Here is a 5629-nt window from a genome sequence, read left to right on the forward strand (position 1 = left end):
CCCTACACCAGTGTCTCATAGAGTTTCCCCAGTGTTTTCCAGGAGTGGTTTTATAGTTTGAAGTCTTAGGTTTAGATCCTTGATCTACCTTGACTTTATTTTTGTCAAAGGTGAGAGGTAGAGGTTCAGATCCATCTTTCTGCAGGTGGAAATCCAATTTATCTAGCACCATTTGCTGAAGAGGTTTTCCTTTTCCCACTGGATTTACTGGTACCCCTTGTCAAAGATCAGTTGACTATATGTTTGGGAATTTATTTCTGGGGACTCTATTCTGTTCTAATGGTCCACGTGTCTGTTTCTGTGCCAGTACCATGCTGTTTTGATTACCACAGCTTTGTAGTATATTTTTGGATCAGGGAGTGAGATGCCACCCATTACACTCTTCTTGTGCAGAATTGCTTTGGCAATATGGGGTCTTTTATGATTCCAGACAAACTTTATGATTGTCTTTCCTAGATCTGTGAACAACGTGTCTGGTACTTTGATTGGCATTGCATTCAATATGTAGATTAATTTGGGTAGAATTGCCATTTTGATTATATTAATTCTTCCAATCCAGGAACATTAGATATCCTTCCATGTTTTTGTATCATTTTCAATTTCTTTTTTTATCTTCACATAGTTTTTCTTGTAGAGGTCTTTAACTTCTTTGGTTAGATTTATCCCTAAGTTTATTATACTTTTTGTGGCTATGGTAAATGGAATAACATTTTTCAGTTCTATTTCAGTCTGCTTGTTGTTCATATATGGAAATGCTATAGATTTCTGGATATTAATTTTGTATCCTGCAACTTCACTGTATTAATGCATTATTTCCAGGAATTTTTTCATGGATACCATTGGGTCTTCTATGTATACAATTATGTCACCTGCAAATAGAGAGAGTTTCACCTCTTATTTTCCTATTTGAATACTTTTTATTTTTTCCTCTTTTCTTATTGTGTTGGTGACAACTTCCAGTACTGTATTGAAGAGGAGTAGCGAAGGTGGGCATCCTTGTCTTGGACCCATTTTTAGTGGAAAAGCTTTCAGATTTTCTCCATTGAGGATGATGTTCACTATGGGTTTTTCACAGATAGCTTTTATTGTGTTGAGAAGTGATGCTTCTATGCTGATTTTGCTGAGAGTCTTGATCACAAAGGGATATTGTATCTTTTCAAATGCTTTTTCTTCATCAGTTGATATGACCATATGATTATTATCTTTATTCCTGCTAATATGATGTATTACATTTATGGTTTTGCATAAGTTGAACCAACCTTGCATTCCTGGAATAAAGCCTACCTGATCATGGTGTGTGATCCTTTCTATAAGTTGTTGGATACGATTTGCTAGTATCTTGTTGAGAATCTTTGCATCTATATTCATCAGAGATATTGGTCTATAGTTTTCCTTCCTTGTTCTGTCCTTATCTGTTTTAAGGATAAGGGTGACAGAGACTTCATAGAATGAATTAGGGAGAGATTCACCCTTTTAGATCTTTAGAAATAACTTGAGCACAATGGCGGTTAACTCTTCTTTGAAAGTTTTGTAGAATTCAGAGGTGTATCTATCAGGGCCAGGGCTTTTCTTTTTTTGGGAGATTATTTATTACTGATTCAATTTCCTGGCTTGGTATGGGTCTATTCAGACTTTCTATATCCTCCTGGCTCATTCTTGGTAGATTATATGTGTTCAGGAATTTGTCCATCTCATCCAGATTGTGTTGTTTCTTAGCATATAGATGTTCAAAGTATCCTCTAATGATGCTTTGAATTTCTAGTATGTCTTTTTTTACATTACCAGCTTCATTGCAGATCTGATTCACCTGATTCTTTTCTCTCTTCTTCTTAATAAGTCTCGCTAGTGGTGTATCAATTTTGTTTATCCTTTCAAAAAACAAACTTTTACTTTAATTTATTTTCTGTATAGTACGTTTATTTTCTATTTCATTTATTTCTGCTCAGATCCTTATTATTTCCTTTCTCCTGGAGTTTTTTTGGATTCTTTTTGCTCTTGCTTTTTTTCCAATTCTTGGAGGCATGATATTTGGTGATCCATTTGCCTTCTTTCTGTCTTCCTCTTATGTGCACTAATTGCTATGAACTTCCCTCTTATGATTGCTTTAGCAGTGTCCCAAAAATTATGGAAACTCATGTCCTCATTGTCATTGTCTTCCATGAATCGTTTGATTTCAGTCTTTATTTCTTCAGTAGTACTGGAGTTATTCAGGAGTAGGTTATTTAGTTTTCATGTATTTGGGTATTTTTGAGGATTTCTCTTGAAATTAAAATCAAGTTTCATTCCATCATGGTCAGAGAAGGTGTTGGATATAATTTCTATGCCTCTGAATCTGTAGAGGTTTGCTTTGTGCCTTATGATGTGGTCAGTCTTCGAAAAGATCCCATGTCGGGGTGAGATGGGGAGTCTGGAAGTTAGGTGGAAGTCGGAGGTGACTCTACCTCAGTATCCCTTGCTGGCCAGAGGCCTATAGCTGAACCTGGTGCCTGCTGCCAGGGAAAGGACAGTCTGTGGAAGGAGGCAGAGATAGGGATTAACAAGAGAATGGAGCAGCTGAAAAATGTTAGCTACCTACCTAGGAGGTGGGATCTTGGGCTGGGGAGTCTGGAAGTGAGGTGAGGGTCAGAGGTGCCTCAGTATCCCTTATTGGCCAGAGACCTGTATCTGGACCTGGTGCCTGCCGCCGGGGAAAGGACAGTTTATGGAAGGAGGCAGAGATAGGAATTAACAAGAGAATGGAGAGGCACAAAAATAAATAAATAAATAAATAAATAAATAAATAAATAAATAAAAGCAGAAAAATTCTATCCACCTACCTAGGAGGCAGGGTCTTGGGCTGGGGAGTCTGGAAGTGAGGCAGGGGTCAAAGGTCACACTACTCAGTATCCCTTGCTGGCCAGATGCCTGTAGCTGGACCTGGTGCCTGCTGTTGGGGAAAGGACAGTGTGTGGACAGAGGCAGAGACAGGAATTAACAAGAGAATGGAAAGGTTCAAAGAAAAAAATAGCCGAAAAATTCTAACTACCTATCTAGGAGGTGGGTTCTTGGGCTAGGGAGTCTGAAAGTGAGGTGGGAGTCAGAGGTGACCCTGCCTCAGTATCCCTGCTGGGCAGAGGCCTGTAGCTGGACCTGGTGCCTGCTTCTGGGGTTAGGACAGTCTAGGATGCGGGGTCTTAGGCTGAGGAGTTTGGAAGTGAGCCGGGGGTTGGAGGTGACCCTGCCTCAGTATCCCTTGCTGGCCAGAGGTCTGTAGCTGGACCTGGTGCTTGTTGCTGGGGAAAGGACAGTCTGTGGAAGAGCCAGATACTTCTTTTTGATGCATCCAATAACTACCAATCTAATATCTTTATATTAAGATAAATGAAATCAAGCTAAATTATGGGAATAATGGTTATTGTAGTATGCAGATGCCATATTTTCCCACTCTTCAGTATTGTGTCTGTGTGAGAGCTGTGTGTTCCTGCAGCATTTTGGAAAAGAATTAGCTATTAGGAATAGCTCATTTTAGGTAATTTTGTTGGTTAATTTGTTTACTCATACCCAGTAACAGACTCCAACACTGAGTTAAAGTTATAATGTGACTGTTCATCAATAAAAATTAGAATTATATAATTAATTGATACTTTCATTTTGATAAATATAAATGTTAGTAAAAATTTGTGTGTAATATTTCTTCTTTTGTTCCTTCTTTCTTTCTTTCTTTCTTTTTTTTGAGAGTTTTTTTTGCTATAGGGCACGTGCACTTTCCAGAAAGACAGACAGAGAGACAGAAAGTGAGAAATCATCCCCCAGGGGAGATGGTCATGCTGCAATCCCTTCTCCTCCATTTTCCTCTCAGGATTTTGGGCACGCATGCACATTCACCTGGTGTGAATTTAAGCCAGTGGGTCCAGGACTCTAACCATGGTCTACTATATGGGAGTCCAGTGACATAGACATTATGCCAACTGCTGGTCCCTATATGTAATATTTCTATATGTCTTTTTTCCCCATTATTGTTTTTTACCCTTTACTTTCCAGATCAGCTTATAGGCAAGATTTTAAAAATTATTAGCAATAATAATTAATACTTGAGAATGTTTTACATTATGAAAACTTTAATTTCTGAGTTTTCAAAATCACTTTACAAATGATTCTTCTATATGTGAAATTGATTGGATATTTCTTATTTTTTATGGTTACTGAATAATTGTAGGTGCTATATAAATTGGATTAATCTAATCCTGCTTTCTATCTTTCAGGAATTTGCCCTCTAGACAGAATAAAATTATTTTATGCAGGATTAGAAAAGAGCATAAGGATATATCATTCACTATATTTAGGATTCTTTGGAGGATAAGTCAGAAAATTATTTTTGCCTTTAATTATATTGTGAGATGCAAGAGAAAATAAGTCAACAAGCAAAGAGAAAAGCATATAAAAGGATACTGTACCCATAAAATATGTTTCCTAATTTAACAAATCATGATATCTCCAAAAGATTACATAATATATAGTTTATTTTTACATCTCAGTTTCAGTCCAATACTAGAAATTAAACTCTTTGAGCATAATTCAGTGATTCTTGAACATATGTATATTTCATTACATATATTTACAAAGTAATTCTATTGTATTTATAAAATGCATTACAGTAAAACTTCCAGTAATCTCTAGACAATGACATATATGGAATGGTATGTTAATGATGAGCTCATATTTAAATCATGTTTCCGTATTTTTTTAAAACTTCGTAAATCTTTGGAACTTTGAAGTTCTTACCTGCGTTAGCAGCTGCATCTCGAAAGGAGGAACCATATGCTAGATGTAACATTTGCCCAACCTAACTGAAAAACATATATATCAAAGAGAAAAGGGGCAACAGTTATTAATAACAACCAAATAATTATTACAAGGCACTTTCTCATTTAATACATCAACTCTAAGAGGTAGGATCTATCACTTCCATTTAACAGATAAGAAAACTGAAGTTCAGGGAGGTTAAATAATATGCCTGAGTTCAAAACCTAGTAAATGTTGATGCTCTTGACCTAAGCAGTCTACCTCTAGGACCCACAATCTTTACCACTACTGTCTATGGCTCCTAGTGATCATTACAGATATCTTAAAATGCAAAGAGATATAGCCTTAACATCAAATGCCAAAGAGTTTCATAGACAATAGTTTTCACTAGGAAGAAAATTTTAATTAATATCAGTAACACTACAAACCAGAATTATATTAAGTGAATCTGAGTCCAGTAGAAGTTGTATATGAATTGTCTCTAAATCATGAGATCAAAGAAGACTGCATCAATGATGGTTGGATATTTTATAAGCTTTCCATATTACCAACATCAGAAAAGTAAATACTAATTATTATATACAAGTTGTCCTTGTTTATGGCCTGACTTTCAAGCTGAATTAGAACTGCCCTGATGGTATCTACAGCAAGACAACAAGGCTCAATAATAATTTCTTACTTTTTTTTTTAGGTTGTTGTCATAGGGTGCATGTGCTCATGAGAGAGAGACAGAAAGAGGAAAGTGAGAAATCAATCCCCAGAGGAGATGGTCATGCCACAATCCTTTCTCTCCCATTCTTCTCTTGGGATTTGGGTATACTTGCACATGATTTTCAAGTCACCAGGT

The 5629-nt window shown here is 36.5% G+C and overlaps 1 pseudogene; it reads right to left on the reverse strand.

Moving 5' to 3' along the window:
- Positions 1–4779, reverse strand: part of LOC102482070 (uncharacterized) — a 12647-nt pseudogene extending 7868 nt beyond the window's left edge.
- Positions 4780–5629: the final 850 nt, after the last annotated feature.

This window comes from Tupaia chinensis, unplaced genomic scaffold, assembly GCF_000334495.1.
Source record: "Tupaia chinensis unplaced genomic scaffold, TupChi_1.0 Scaffold143610_2, whole genome shotgun sequence".
NCBI classification, from domain to species: Eukaryota; Metazoa; Chordata; class Mammalia; order Scandentia; family Tupaiidae; genus Tupaia; species Tupaia belangeri.